This window comes from Chelonia mydas, chromosome 1, assembly GCF_015237465.2.
Source record: "Chelonia mydas isolate rCheMyd1 chromosome 1, rCheMyd1.pri.v2, whole genome shotgun sequence".
Taxonomy (NCBI): Eukaryota; Metazoa; Chordata; order Testudines; family Cheloniidae; genus Chelonia; species Chelonia mydas.
In genome coordinates, this window is record NC_057849.1 from 287,084,667 (window position 1) to 287,100,199 (window position 15,533).

The window sequence follows — 15,533 nt, forward strand, 5'->3', positions numbered from 1 at the left end:
CTCCTTGAAGTCTTTAAACCACAATTTGAGGACTTCAATAGCTCAGACATAGGTGAGAGGTTTTTCGCAGGAGTGGGTGGGTGAGATTCTGTGGCCTGTGTTGTGCAGGAGGTCAGACTAGATGATCATAATGATCCCTTCTGACCTTAATATCTATGAAAGGATCTAGACTGGGGAGGTGGAGGCGGGAATGGCTTCCTAGCCTGCTAAGGAGTATGAAGGCCCAAGGAGCTGAGAGTGGTATGGGAGTCTAAGCCCATGGAGCCTTGAGTCCATAAGCTCGGAGAAGAGCCCAGCCCCCTCTAATGGGAGGTCCTGAACTGTGGCCTGCATCTCCTGGGATAACCCAGAGGACTGGAGTCAAGAACTGCATCTCATGGCCATCACCAAGGCTACCACTCCGGCCGCTGAGTCGGTAGCGTTCCAGGCCATATAGAGGGCCCCTTCTTGCCAGCGCTGTGCCTTCATCCACTAAAGTGGCAAACTCCTGGGCTTGGTCCTGCAGAAGGGCCTCCTTGAATTTGTTAAGGGAGTCCTACAGGTTAAAATTGTACCTGCCTAACACGGCCTGGTGGTTAGACATCCGAAATTGCAGGCTAGCAGTCAAATAAATTTCTCTGCCTAACAAATCCAGTCTCTTCGCATCTTTGTTTCTTGACGTGCCACTGAGTTGGTCCTGCCTGTCCCTTTCATTAACAGCGGACATGACCAGTGACGCCACTGGAGGGTGCATGTACAAATAGTTGAACCCTTTTTCAGGGATGTAATTCTTCTTTTCCACCTTCTTAGAAGTAGGCAGAATGGAAGAGGGCATCTGCCACAGTGATTTGGCGATCTTAATGACCCCTGGATGGGCAGCGTGACCCAGGCTGGGGTGGAGAAGGATATAAAATTATAGTGGTCATCTGACTCCTCCGCGAACTCTTCAGTATTTAAATTCACCCTTAAAGCCACCCTTTTAAGGAGGGCCTCCTTGAAGTCTTCGGGAGGACCGCCCATTTGGGAAGGACCCACCACCACTTCGACTAGAGAAGACAATGATTGCACCGCCAGGGGACAAGCAGGTTCCCCTTACTTCTCTGGGGACCACTCCTTACGCGTTCAAGCTTGCTGCGCTGCCCCCGCATCAGATTCAGTGAAGGGTTCCGACTCCGGTGCCGGCAGTGCTGGAGGCGGTTTGTCTGAGGCGGCTATTGAAGACTGGTGGGAATATGGAACCGGCATTATGGGCATGCCCCCCAGGGTCCAGCATAGCCATTGAGTGGGCCACTGTCCCTGCAGCCACGCCGCTGCTGCAGATGCCACACCGGTCTCGCGGGTTGGCAGCAAATCATGCCCCCTTGCTGAAGGGCTGAAGTCCCAGTCTGACTCAGACCATTGCCCTATCAGCGACCAAAGCAGGGCCGTCAAGGCCTGAGTCTGCCAACTGACCCTGGTTGGCGATCAGTGCCTGCCTGAGGAGTGGTACCAGGGAGATGGAGACTGGTGCTATGCTGGGGAGTGATCCCACCCCTGTGGGGACCTACATCTGGGAGACTGTCTAGGCGAATGTGACCTGCACTGTGGCGATCTTTGGTGGGAAACTCGCCGGTATCGGTGGTACGGGGACTGGTGCCTCGACTCTGCATTCCACGCCTCGTAGGGGAAGATCACAGCAGCAGGGACCTGGGCATTCTGACCGGAGACGGACGGTGCAGTGCCGGGGTCCTAGGCCACCTGCGGTCCAGGGACTGAGGGTGCTCCACTGCCCTATGGGGCAGTCCCATGACAGGCTTGACCTTAGGTGTTGGGGTCTTAGCTGGGTGTGGCACCTGGTGCGGTGATTGCAGTGTTGGTTGGCCTGTTTGTTCCTTAGCCACCAAGGCCACTTCAGGCAATGGGGGCCCTAGTTTAAGCCAGAAGCTCCTGGGAGTCAGAGGCAGATCCCTGGCCGGGCTGGGTGGTCTGGCCGCAGCAGTACCCCGTGAAGCCCTGGAGCAGGCACATGGCCTGACATAGGTCATTTGCCTGGAGCTCCTTTTACCTCTGGTGCCAGGGGCTCTTCTTTTGCCGCTTCTTTGGCACTAGCGAGAGGGAATGGTGCCAGGTGGAGCCTGGTGCCAGTGGTGCACTCTGCACCAATGCTGAGGTGCTCGGCATGGGGTCTGAGCAAGAGGGCTCCAACACAGGACAAAGCTGAGATCCATGAGGAGGGCCCTCAAATGGATACCCTGCTCCTTCTCAGTTCTAAGGTGAAAGTTTGTGCAAGAATCTGCACTTGTCCTTTCTATGGGACTTCCTGAAGCACTTCAAACAGCTGGCATGGGGGTCACTAATAGGCATCTGCCAGATGAGCATGGTTTGAAGCTGGGAGAAGGAGGCATGCCCTGCCGGGACTCTAACACTTAACTTAATGGCTAACTAAGTACCTACAAACTATATACAAAGAAGACAGACACAGGGCTGTAAAGAACCACTAATGTTCCTGCAATGCAAGATGAGGCTCTCCGACCAACCATCATGGGCGGTAAGAAGGAACCGAGAGGGCGTAGGGTCAGCGGTGCCTAATATTCCAGCATATAAGCACAGCACTCAAGGGGGCACCACAGACTACCCTACGGATACTGCTAAAGCAAAAATTTCAGACTGTGCACATGGGCGCGCACACACACCTAGAATGGAATCAACATGAGCAAGCATTTGAAGAAGAAAGCACAGCATAGGAGTAGTGTATTTACACTCTATTCAAGAGGCATGCTGCTGCATTCCAGACACTTTCACAGCTAGTCCCAGGTAAAACCCATTATAACAGTACAACCAAACAGTTATGAAGGCACTGATTATCTCAGAGAATGTCTTCACTACCTGCCAGATCAGTGGGCAGCGATCAATCCAGTGGGGATCGATTTATCACGTCTAGACTAGACACGATAATCGACCCCCGAGAGCTCTCCTGTCGACTCCTGTACTCCAGTGCTGCGAGAGGCACAGGCAGAGTCGACGGGGGAGCGGCAGCAGTCGACTCGCCGCGGTGGAGACACCCCAGTAAGTTGATCTAAGTACATCGACTTCAGCTATGTTATTCATGTAGTTGAAGTTGCGTAACTTAGATCGATATCCTCCCCCCACAGTGTAGACCAGGGCTCAGCAAATACATATGACAGGTAGAAGCGTGGTTTCTGTCAGGCATAGCTGTTCTGGTGGTGAAAACAACCTAGAAGTCTAACAGCAGTGCTTCTCAGTCTAATAAGACTACAACATTAAGGACCACTCTCACTATGAATTAGTAGAAAACTTCACTTGATTGAACATTTATAGATTTTCACTTTAAGTCTTCAGATTGCTTAGCTAGCAGATCAGCATCACCTCAGACTCACCTGGGTTAAGAGGCATGTAACATATTAATCTGTATTACATTCATAGCTGATGTTGGACTTCAAATTGCAATATGTAATTTTAGATAAAATTAAAAAGCTATGATTTTGATGTCATCTGTTATTGATATATTTTCAAATGCGCTCCATGGTGCATCTATATAAAATACTCATGTTGCCAAACTTAAAAAGGCCAGTAAATTTTTAGTTCAGACCAATAGTTATTTTTAAAGCTATCATACTTTCTCCTCTCCCACCCCCAAAATGGTTAAGTGACTGTATGCAAGACTTAAAAAATCAGTTTCCTGTCTATGGTTTGACACAGCCCCAACACAAAGCAGATCTTTGTTAAAATAATTATTGGGGGAAGGGTGGAAAAGAGAAAAGAGTGTAAAACATTTTGTTTTAAAATGTCTTAAGATCTGCTTTATTTCACTGCTCACCCAATAAACTAGGACTGCTCCGAACTAATAAGTACAATTTGCTTTTAAAAACTGTTTCTGTACCCATCTGTCTGTAGTGGCTTGGGGTGGAAGGGTGTCTTCTGTTCTGTTAAGTTAAATACACAACCAAAGGTGGCATAATACAAAATTCCTATGTAGAAGGATTTGCTTAATAGTTGCTTCTAAATATTTGCATGGCAGAACAAAGCAGTACATAAGTTAAATAAAAAAAAGAAAAAGAAAGGTTCATATACCCCTCCTCCCTATAATTTATAAAATGAAAGCTTAACTTAATCAACTAAGTAAAAATCAAACTGCAGAGACAGTGTATAAGTAACTAAAGTGTTATACTGATAGCTGTAACATGCAAAAATGACACTGGGGTTTGGGATAAACACTTGGAGTCTGTTTTTGCAAACCATCTGTGCCCTTATCGCCCATTAATTCCAACGAGAGTTCTACATGCAGAAAGTTTGAAGGATCTGGCCTATTAGTACTTTTGAAAGGTTAATATTGCAGGAGTTTGTGATCCTTTTCTTTTTTAATGGAAACACAGAGACTAAAGCAGAAAGTACTGTATTTACACCATAACACTAACAATTATTTTCGTACCAATATTTCATTAAGAGAGGTGTGTGTGCATGCTTTAGAACTTTTACAGTTAATTATAAGCTATTTCAAATGTAGTAAATATATTTCATTTTTAGGTTTAGAACTAGTAGCAGTTCAGTGCCTGAACAATCTTTCTGCAGCAATTAAAATAAGAAAATTGCTTGTGTCACTGGAGTACAAGTGTGAGAACTATACAAGAATTGTCAAGCTATTTTTATAGTGTGTGGATGCAATTCCCCTCCCTGTGCAGAACAAAGCAGTACATAAGTACCCACTCATGCCCTCAAAAAGGACTTAAGTGGGGCATAGCCCTTCTTCATAGATGTGTATTTCACCCTCTCTGTAATAAGTTGTACAACAAGAAGATTAAAAACCCAAGCACTCCATCTAATCAATGTCAACTGCATAACTGCAAAGTCTCTAAAAGTCATAGTGATATACTTCAATTTTACTTATCCCACAGGAAATAGATTATCTAACGAAAAGCAAAGTAGTTAATATTACAAATCAATAGCAAAATATAGAAACAACTGGGAATTCTATTTGTCAAACTCCTACAAATGAAGCATCTGTTGCTCCTTTCGTCAACCTAGCTCATTTTTTGTTTTACAATTTCAGTAATGCTCTTTTACAATATCTGCTCCAATTGTGTGATCTTCACATAATGAAAAAAGCTTATAATGAATGGCAGCATATCCAGTTTGATTTAACATTTATATAAGAGACAGTGTATTACAACAAATGACAGAAATTGATGCACATAAAAAAATATCGCTTTTAATCCAATATTAGATTTTAGTGATACAGAACTCTTAATTATTGTAACATTTTTACAGTTAATCTCCAGAAGTTGATCCACACACAATTATTCTTTTACCAGAGTTTTAAATATAATCAGATAGATGGTTGCTTTATTATATTAAAATGAAACAATGCTGTCTTGCAGTCCTCCTAGTATCACATTATACCCATTAGCAATTGTTCAATTAAGCTTTTAACAGTAACAGCAGCTATATCAATTCACACTGCTGACCCCTTTTTTCTGAATGAATTAAGAAGAGGATGAAAAAATGTGGCTTCTACTAAGCTTCTATTCCAGCACAGGAAATCCTGTATGGTTAGACATAGTATCTGTCATGCTCCCAGATTTCGTTCTATTCCCCCTCAAATGCCAACATCAGCAGCATGTCACAGGAAATTCTTCCTTATTTTCAGTAGTTCATAGGACAAGGATTCTTTGGATACAAGGTCAGCATGAATAGAGCATTGCTTCCTTATCACTGCTAATCAGCTGTGTAGAGGATGGAAGACAACACTGCACCACAACTCTGAATACCTCTTTTCATAGAGTTTAAGCATACTCAGCTCCAGGTTAGGAGTCCTGTTGTGCTTTTTTTATTTTATGAATTTTTGTATCAAGCAGTGTCCAGAAATATTTATTTTAAAAATGCAATGAGTTAATATTGAAGTTAACCCCACACAAGCAATGAAATTCAAACTACATCTATCTGCCAACACATAAGGCATATCAAGAAAGAAGGATAGTTAAGTGGGTTATTTATTGGGTTGAGATGCTGAAAGACAAACCCATAAAATACAATAAAAGTTAAGCCATCAGTGTGTGTCTGTGCCATCTTTCCAGGAAGACAGAGTTCTGAGGCCAATCTCACTCTCCACACCCCCTGCACTAAGAAAAAGAGTACTTGTAGCACCTTAGAGACTAACAAATTTATTTGAGCATAAGCTTTCGTGAGCTACAGCTCACTTCATTGGATGAATTTAGTGGAAAATACAGTGGGGAGATTTATATACACAGAGAACATGAAACAATGGATGTTACCATACACACTGTAACCTATTACCAGCAGGAGAGCGGGGGGGTGGGGGGGAGTGGGGGGGAAACCTTTTGTAGTGATAATCAAGGTGGGCGATTTCCAGAAGTTGACAAGAATGTCTGAGGAACAGTTGGGGGTGGGGTGGGGGGGGGATGAGAATAAACATGGGGAAATAGGCTTGAATAAAGACTGGGAGTGGATGGGTCATTACACAAAGTAAAACTAAGTTGACTGTATTCAGTTTGCAAATTAATTCCAATTCAGCAGTCTCTCGCTGGAGTCTGTTTTTGAAGTTTTTTTGTTGAAGAATTGCCACTTTTAGGTCTGTAATCGAGTGACCAAAGAGATTGAAGTGTTCTCCGACTGGTTTTTGAATGTTATAATTCTTGACATCTGATTTGTGTCCATTTATTCTTTTACGTAGAGACTGTCCAGTTTGGCCAATGTACATGGCAGAGGGGCATTGCTGGCACATGATGGCATATATCACAGTGGTAGATGTGCAGGTGAACGAGCCTCTGATAGTGTGGCTGATGTGATTAGGCCCTATGATGGTGTCCCCTGAATAGATATGTGGACACAGCTGGCAACGGGCTTTGTTGCAAGGATAGGTTCCTGGGTTAGTGGTTCTGTTGTGTGGTGTGTGGTTGCTGGCGAGTATTTGCTTCAGGTTGGGGGGCTGTCTGTAACCAAGGACTGGCCTGTCTCCCAAGATCTGTGAGAGTGATGGGTCGTCCTTCAGCATAGGTTGTAGATCCTTGATGATGCGTTGGAGAGGTTTTAGTTGGGGGGCTGAAGGTGATGGCTAGCGGCATTCTGTTATTTTCTTTGTTGGGCCTGTCCTGTAGTAGGTAACTTCTGGGTACTCTTCTGGCTCTGTCAATCTGTTTCTTCACTTCCGCAGGTGGGTACTGTAGTTGTAAGAACGCTTGATCGAGATCTTGTAGGTGTTTGTCTCTGTCTGAGGGGTTGGAGCAAATGCAGTTGTATCGTAGAGCTTGGCTGTAGACAATGGATTGTATGGTGCGGTCTGGATGAAAGCTGGAGGCATATAGGTAGGCATAGCGGTCAGTAGGTCTCCGGTATAGGGTGGTGTTTATGTGACCATCGCTTATTAGCACCGTAGTGTCCAGGAAGTGGATCTCATGTGGACTGGTCCAGGCGGAGGTTGATGGTGGGATGGAAATTGTTGAAATCATTGTGGAATTCCTCAAGGGCTTCTTTTCCATGGGTCCAGATGATGAAGATGTCATCAATGAAGTGCAAGTAGAGTAGGGTCATTCGGGGACAAGAGCTGAGGAAGCATTGTTCTAAGTCAGCCATAAAAATGTTGGCATACTGTGGGGCCATGCGGGTACCCATAGCAGTGCCGCTGATTTGAAGGTATACATTGTCCCCAAATGTGAAATAGTTATGGGTGAGGACAAAGTCAAAGTTCAGCCACCAGGTTTGCCGTGACATTATCGGGGATACTCTTCCTGACGGCTTGTAGTTCATCTTTGTGTGGAATGTTGGTGTGGAGGGCTTCTATATCCATCGTGGCTAGGATGGTGTTTTCAGGAAGATCACCGATGGATTGTAGTTTCCTCAGGAAGTCAGTGGTGTCTCGAAGGTAGCTGGGAGTGCTGGTAGCGTAGGGCCTGAGGAGGGAGTCTACATAGCCAGACAATCCTGCTGTCAGGGTGCCAATGCCTGAGATGATGGGGCGTCCAGGATTTCCAGGTTTATGGATCTTGGGTAGCAGATAGAATACCCCTGGTCGGGATTCCAGGGGCGTGTCTGTGCGGATTTGTTCTTGTGCTTTTTCAGGGAGTTTCTTGAGCAAATGGTGTCGTTTCTTTTGGTAACCCTCAGTGGGATCAGAGAGTAATGGCTTGTAGAAAGTGGTGTTGGAGAGCTGCCTAGCAGCCTCTTGTTTATCTTCCCACCTATTCATGACGACGACAGCACCTCCTTTGTCAGCCTTTTTGATTATGTGTCAGAGTTGTTTCTGAGGCTGTGGATGGCATTGTGTTCTACATGGCTGAGATTACGGGGCAAGTGATGCTGCTTTTCCACAATTTCAGCCTGTGCACGTCGGCGGAAGCACTCTATGTAGAAGTCCAGTCTGTTGTTTCGACATTCAGGAGGAGTCCACCCAGAATCCTTCTTTTTGTAGTCTTGGTAAGAAGGTCTCTGTGGGTTAGTATGTTGTTCAGAAGTGTGTTGGAAATATTCCTTGAGTCGGAGATGTCTCGGAGTCTCGGTCACCACAGAACTGTATCATGTTTGTGGGGGTGGAGGGGCAGAAGGAGAGGCCCCAAGATAGCCCAGCAGAAGAATCTGTCCTAAGAGTATAGTTGGATAGAATATTGCTGGGTGGGTTAAGGGAACCACTGTTGTGGCCCCTTGTGGCATGTAGTAGTTTAGATAGTTTAGTGTCCTTTTTCTTTTGTAGAGAAGCAAAGGGTGTGTTGTAAATGGCTTTTCTAGTTTTCGTAAAGTCCAGCCATGAGGAAGTTTGTGTGGAAGGTTGGCTTTTTATGAGCGTATCCAGTTTTGAGAGCTCATTCTTAATCTTTCCCTGTTTGCTGTAGAGGTTGTTGATCAGGTGGTTCTGCAGTTTCTTTGAGAGTGTGTGGCACAAGCTGTCAGCATAGTCTGTGTGGTATGTAGATTGTAATGGATTTTTTACCTCTTGTCCTTTTGGTATGATGTCCATCTGTTTGCATTTGAAAAGGAAGATGATGTCTGTCTGTATCTGTACGAGTTTTTTCATGAAGTTGAAATTACTGGATGAGTCTTCTTTCTCTACACTCTTGCCATCCCATCCCTTCCACAAAGCTCCAGCTGTTAGAACACTTAGCATTACGGTAGATGTAGGTTATGAGTAGTCTTAATTAAATTAAGAGCTCATGAAGAAAGACATCCACTTAAAATGTGGAAGCAAAGACAAGTTTTTCCAGTAACAGGAAACAGAAAAGCATTAACCATCTAAGCGATGCAACCAATTTTGACAATACACTACAGCCTGTTCATCTCCAGCTCTCCCCAAAACCTGTTCACACGTGTTAAACATATTTCTGTTTAATAAAACCATGAAAGTGTAATGAATTACTCTGGCAATATCTTGCTCATCAGTTTCACTGCAAGAAAATTCAACTTTTATTCACTGTTACTAGGAGTATAAAAGCAGCTGGAAAAGTGAATCCAATGAGTTTTTCTTTTTTTTTTAAAAAAAAATAAAAGCAAATCAGGTGAAAGGAAACCTGCTTTCATAGGAATTATTGGTGACCACTGAGTCTGTCCAACTGGTAATGAATAACAGATGGAAAATATCACAGGATTTAGATTTAATGTTTCAGCTGCATTTATACATAAAGCAGTTAATAAAAAAAATACAGTGGTCAAGATCCATCCACAAAATCACAAATAAATAACACTGTTGTTCGCTGGGAGATGCCAGGGCAGCATACGTGGTCTCACAGTGATCAACAGTGAAGGCTATTTGATTAACGATTAGTGCTGAAGGCTCAGGTGAGCCCCAGCCCTGCTAGAATTCCTCGGGTAGAAGGACAGTAACAATGGGTTTAGAAGACGGTGGGATGCAATGTGAGGTGAAAACAGATAAATGGGATAATCACAACGCTCTGGAAAGGGACATTTAGAATTTCGGCAGGTAGGAAGAAATTGCAGCCCCAGTATTAGTACAGTGGCCTAGTGACTATGCAAGAGACTTTGGTGTGTATTGCAGTTCTGGTCTCCTGCAAGCTGGAAGGGCTTCAGTATAATAAAGTGCCCTGGTGAGCAAGACATCTCAGGAGAGATCTGTCCCATTCTCCCGAACAATGGCAATGCTGCAAGGGTCTCATGGCTGAGAGGGGCTATTTTGGGGGGAAATTACGGCTCTAGCAGCACTGTGGTGAACAGCTCCCAGACGTTTTTATTCAGTTATAGAATATGCACTTTCTAATGGCACTGGTATACATTTGGTCATACCATCACATAGGCTAAAAAACCCAAACTGATTGATAGTAAATATAAATGCCACCTTATCTGCAATAAGTTACAACTATTTTTAGAGACTGTTGTGTATTAAACTGCAGACTTTTTTTTTTTTCTTAAAAGGTGTCACAAAAGTAATTAGCCAATGATGGGAAACAACAGACTAAAAAATACCAACAAGTAAAGCAGCACACTCTACAGTACATTAAAAGAGTCTACATATAGTTAATTGGAAACATATTCCAATGGTACTATGCACAGTGAATGAGGTTCATTTCACAGGATGAACAGTGACATGTATGCTGTTGGGTTTGTCCAGCTGTCCAGAGTGATAATTTGCCAGATGATGCCATTTCCTTAATAAAAAGGGAGGAAAGCTTGACTCTTGGGACATCTACAGCTTGCATCTGTCTGGCTTTTTCAGGAAGGGTTTGCTGTTTGTAATTTTATAGAGTGTATTTATGCATCCAGTACATTTTATTTAACACTTTAGCTGACTGTGGATACCCTGTGCCTTTAGTTTGGATGGAAGCAGAAGCAGAAGAAGAAGCAGCAGAAGAAGCAGAAGAAGAAGCAGCAGCAGAAGCAGCAGCAGCAGAAGCAGCAGCAGCAGCAGCAGAAGCAGCAGCAGCAGCAGCAGCAGCAGCAGAAGCAGCAGCAGAAGCAGCAGCAGAAGAAGAAGGCGGCTAAAAATATTAACCTCTTTAGTCCTTTTAAGAACTATTTTCAGAGCTCTTGTTATAGCCAATTTTTGCCATTTCAGCAGAAGGACCAAAAAGGATTATTTCTTTAATAGTGTGAAGGAAAGAGAGCTGGGCATTAACAAGGTGATGTTGCAGAAACTACCTCATAATGGAAGAAAATTATCAGAGCATCTAGCTCCAACACTTTTCCCACTAGACTTAATTACCACTAGAAACTCTGCCTTGATGGACAGAAAAAGTCACCAGATAAAGGCATGAAGAGGTGCTTGACAGGAGTTTGCTTTGCTAATATATCTTATAACAATATGTGGATAAGAGGATCCTTCCTCTGATTCTAACCCATTTGACAGAGTTGACCTATGAACTCCAATCCTTAAACATAGCCAATTAGCAAATTCTGGCTGGTTTCCTGCATATGCTAGGTCTTCTGAAAGACAGAAGAAGTGACTTGGTTACAATAGCCATTTATTGTTAGCTGGGCTGCTGAAAGGTCTATGTTATCCAACTCAGGGATGTCCCCTTACACTGACCACTAGTGTACATAATGTTACATTAAAAAAGAGAGGTCACTGTCCTGAACAGCTTACAAACTAAATTAAACTAACATCATAAGCAGTGATGACAGACTATGGGGGCAGATAAAGTAAACAAGAGAAAAGGGAACGCTGTTCTTGAGAGACCATTTAAGGAAGATTTCAGATTACTTATTTAGGTTTTGCTTAGGGTTTACTTATGTGTGGTTCTACCCTCCATGTATCCTGTTTTCCAAATCCCCCACCCCTTTGTTTTATTTTCGATATGATCTGGAGAAGAGAGGGAGAAAATAGTGGCAATGCAAGATTAAATGGTGAAAAACAAGATGGAAGTAGTGAGTGGCGTTTGACTGAAAGAGTCAGCCTTGCGGGGAGGAGAATAACCAGTTGTGAAGTGAACAGTTCTAGGTCGTCAGAAAATCAAATTCATCTTGGTCACGTCAGAGCCATCATAATGATCAATATTCCTCCTTTGCCACATCTTATTCTTGGATTAACATTCTGTTTAACAAAGGAATCCAACCAAAATAAAGTTTGACTTTGCTCTAGCCAGATCTGACCATGCACATCCATCTCCATATCATTCTAGTCTTATTGGGAAATATTTGCTGGCTTTGCAATGCCATCCTTGACACAGGCATATCAACTTGCGGCAGCTAAAAGGCCACTCATACCAGTGAAGGGATTGCAAGTTGAGACACACACACTTTCCTAAATTATTGTATGTAGGGTTGCCAATTTACTAATCGCAGAAAACCAAACACCCTTGCCCCGCCCCTACCCCGAGGCCCCGCTCCTGCCCAGCTCCTTCTCCAAGACCTTGCTCCTGCTCACTCTCACTCCATTCCCACTACCCTCCATCTTCCCCACCCTCGCTCAGTCACTCATTTTTACCAGGCTGGGGCAGGGGCTGCGGGAGGGGGTGAGGGCTCTGGGGTGCAGCTGGGAATGAGGGGTTTGGGGTGCGGGAGGGGGCTCCAGGCTGGGGCAGGGACTGGGATGCGAGAGGGAGGGAGAGCTCTGGCTGGGGGTGTGGGCTCTAGGATGGGGCCAGAAATGAGAGGTTTAGGGTGTGTGAGGGGGCTCTGGGCTGGGGCAGGGGTGTGGGCTCTAGGAGGGAGTCTGGGGGTGGAAGGGGGCTGAGGGCTGGGGCAGGGGGTTGGGGTGTCGGAAGGTGTACGAGCTCTGGGCTGGAGGTGCAGGCTCCAGGCTGGGGCCAGTAATGAAGGCTTCAGGGTTCTGGAGGGGGCTCTGGGGCAGGAGGTTGGGGTGTGGGAGGGGGTGCGGGCTCTGGGAGGGGGCTCAGGATGCGGACTCCGGGCGGCGCTTACCTCAGGCAATGGTGGCCACTGGGAGCTGCAGAGCTGGCGCTCGGGGCAGGGGCAGTGCGCCCAGCCCCTGTGGCCATCCATCGCCTAGGAGCCGGAGGGACATGCCGGCCACTTCTGGGAGCCGCGCAGAGCCAGGCAGGAGCCTGCCAGCGTTACCAACCGGACTTTTAAAGACCTGGTCAGCGGAGCGGAGGTCAGTGTTCCAGTCAAAAAATGGACACCTGGCAATCCTAATTGTATCCAGCTCTCCCTCTTTCTCACCTACACCTCTACATGCAGGACTTTGAAATTTCAGACACAACAACCAGAGCCCTGCACTTCCTAGCAACAGACCAAAACATAAAAGGAAGCAGCATTCATAACCTGGGAGTGCTATACAACTGTAGGATTGAAGTACCACCCACAGTGGCTCTGCAGATCCACTGTTCCCCCAACACAGAAAAATATGTTGCCTCATTATAGTACAAGGAATCTTTCAATAGGAGAGGATACAGGAGGAGAGAAAAGAAACATCCATTACTAAAATGAGAATTCCATGTGCAGCTGGGCAAGCCATTTACCAGACTAATCTGAATTTATTTTGTGTATAGGGCTGTTGAGTTTCTGACCAAAAATAAGTAATTAAAATTCACCAGATCGGTGGTTTGTGTTTTCTACAAAAATTCAGAAAAAAATATGTATGTACGTAGTCATTTTCAATTTAAAAAGTGTTTGGAAAAAGTCATTAAGGGTGCCCTTGTCTACAACATTGTTCTGCTATTAACCCCAATAGATATAGCAGTTATCTTTATTGCTTCTGTCCTTGTTACTCACATGCTCTTCACTGTTACTGAGACAAATCTTGCAACCCATGCAGCAACTTTGGGGACCATAATGCAGTAAGTTCATAAATGATTTATGTTTCACTGTAGGCCACACACCGTATGCAACCCTAGGGGAGGGTTGCCACAACTCCCCCGGGAACGAAAAACAGAGCAGGGTGATTAACATGTCATTTGGGTTGTAAACACCTCTAGAGAGGTACCACTTCTAGAGAAAATTACCTACACTGGTATAAACTGGGTATTCTAGAGCTCAACATACAAAGAAAGGGCTCTTGATACAAAAAGGTTATAAACGGACTCAGGCCCTTCTTTCTGATCCAGCAAACAGACAGGAACGTCTGTCCAAGGGGGGATCCTTGCAGAAGGTTTGGAAAGACTTTGGTCTAGCAGGGCCCCATAAGAGCGACCTCTGGAAAGCTTTTAGTACTCACACATAAAAAACAATAAAAATTCCTGTGATTTCTCTGCAATTCTTTTACCTTAAGAATAAATGTGCTTGCTTAGAAGGAGTTGTGTTGTAACTGCTGGCAATACATTGGTTGCAGCCCTAGGAGAGAGGGCAAAGCACAGTTCCTGGCTGTTATCCCCAGACTGGCATGCTGGGGATATCACAGTGTAAGGCAGGGAGCTGTGCAGCCTTAAAAATTTCTAGCCAGAATGGAGTGGGATAAGGGCCCCAACCCAGAGACAGGTGATGGCTGGAGATCTGTTTTGGCACTCCTGGAGTGGACCACGGAGAGACAGTACAGGTGCAATTACCTGAAACTGTGACAGTTGCGATTAGGCACTTTCCTCATTCATTTCAGTAGTAACTTTTTGGTGTTAACCTAAAATGCATGCTAATGGTATCTTCAGAAAACTAGTATCTAATCTGCAAGTTATTTGTGCTTGGATTCTTTTTTCTGGTGGTGTGAGGAGGAGGAAACAAGAAAATGCAGTCACTGATTTTTTTTCTTTGCCTGGCAAGCAGTTTCATATTTGTGGTTTGTGTTTTCTACAAAAAATTCAGAAAAAATTATGTACGTACATAGTCATTTTCAATTTAAAAAGTGTTTGGAAAAGTCATTCATTTAAAGCTCTGTAGCGTTAAATGTTTTTACAAGTTATAATCATATAACTCCACTAATAAAATACAGTACTTCCTATAAGTCAAAAGATGGCATGACAACTGAATTAGCCACTACTTGAATCTATGCGAGGTCACTAGTAACAGCATTTGAATGTTAAGCATAAAAAGGTTAGTGACTAATATCCCCAATGTTTTTAATTGTATACAGTCAAAGAGATTTTCCTTTAATGGAATTGCAGAAACAGAAGTATGTCTCCTTTAGCTTGTGAACAAGCTTGTGCTTACTGCTGCCAGTGTGAAATATATATCTCCTGGTATAGCAGTCATCCACAAATGGAATGAAAACAGTTTGCAAAATGCCATTATACTATTAGTCAGATAGTATTACTCACCCAAGAAGGAACTCTGAGTTTAGAAATAAGAGTAACATTTCTGAGCATGGAAACCGATTTGTCAAAACCCTTTATTAAAGTGAGCTCACAGCATCAGTAGACTTGCTAATTTATTGGCTAGAAAAAATGCCCTTTTGTACCATATGTTTTGTGTCATTTCAATAGCAACTTTGGTGGTAGGCTGGTGTGGACAATTGAAGTGGCCAGCTGTGACTGTGCAACAGTCTTGCAGCTTATAAAATAACCGAGGCTCACCACCACCACATCTTGCCCTGCTGAGACTTTAATATAATCTTGAAAGCCTTAATGAAAATGGATACATTCAGGACTGAATAAAAAGAGGTCTCAGCAGGCCTGACACTAAATCTAAACAATGATACTGTAATGCAGGCATCCTTGTAATGGCATGACAGCTGTAGCATGCAGTGTTGTAGTCATGTGGGTCCCAGGATA

The 15,533-nt window shown here is 44.2% G+C and overlaps 1 protein-coding gene across 6 annotated transcripts in view; it reads right to left on the reverse strand.

The window, feature by feature from the left end:
• Positions 1-15,533, reverse strand: part of SRGAP1 (SLIT-ROBO Rho GTPase activating protein 1) — a 232,356-nt gene that overhangs the window by 195,873 nt on the left and 20,950 nt on the right. The gene's annotated exons all lie outside the window — the stretch shown is intronic.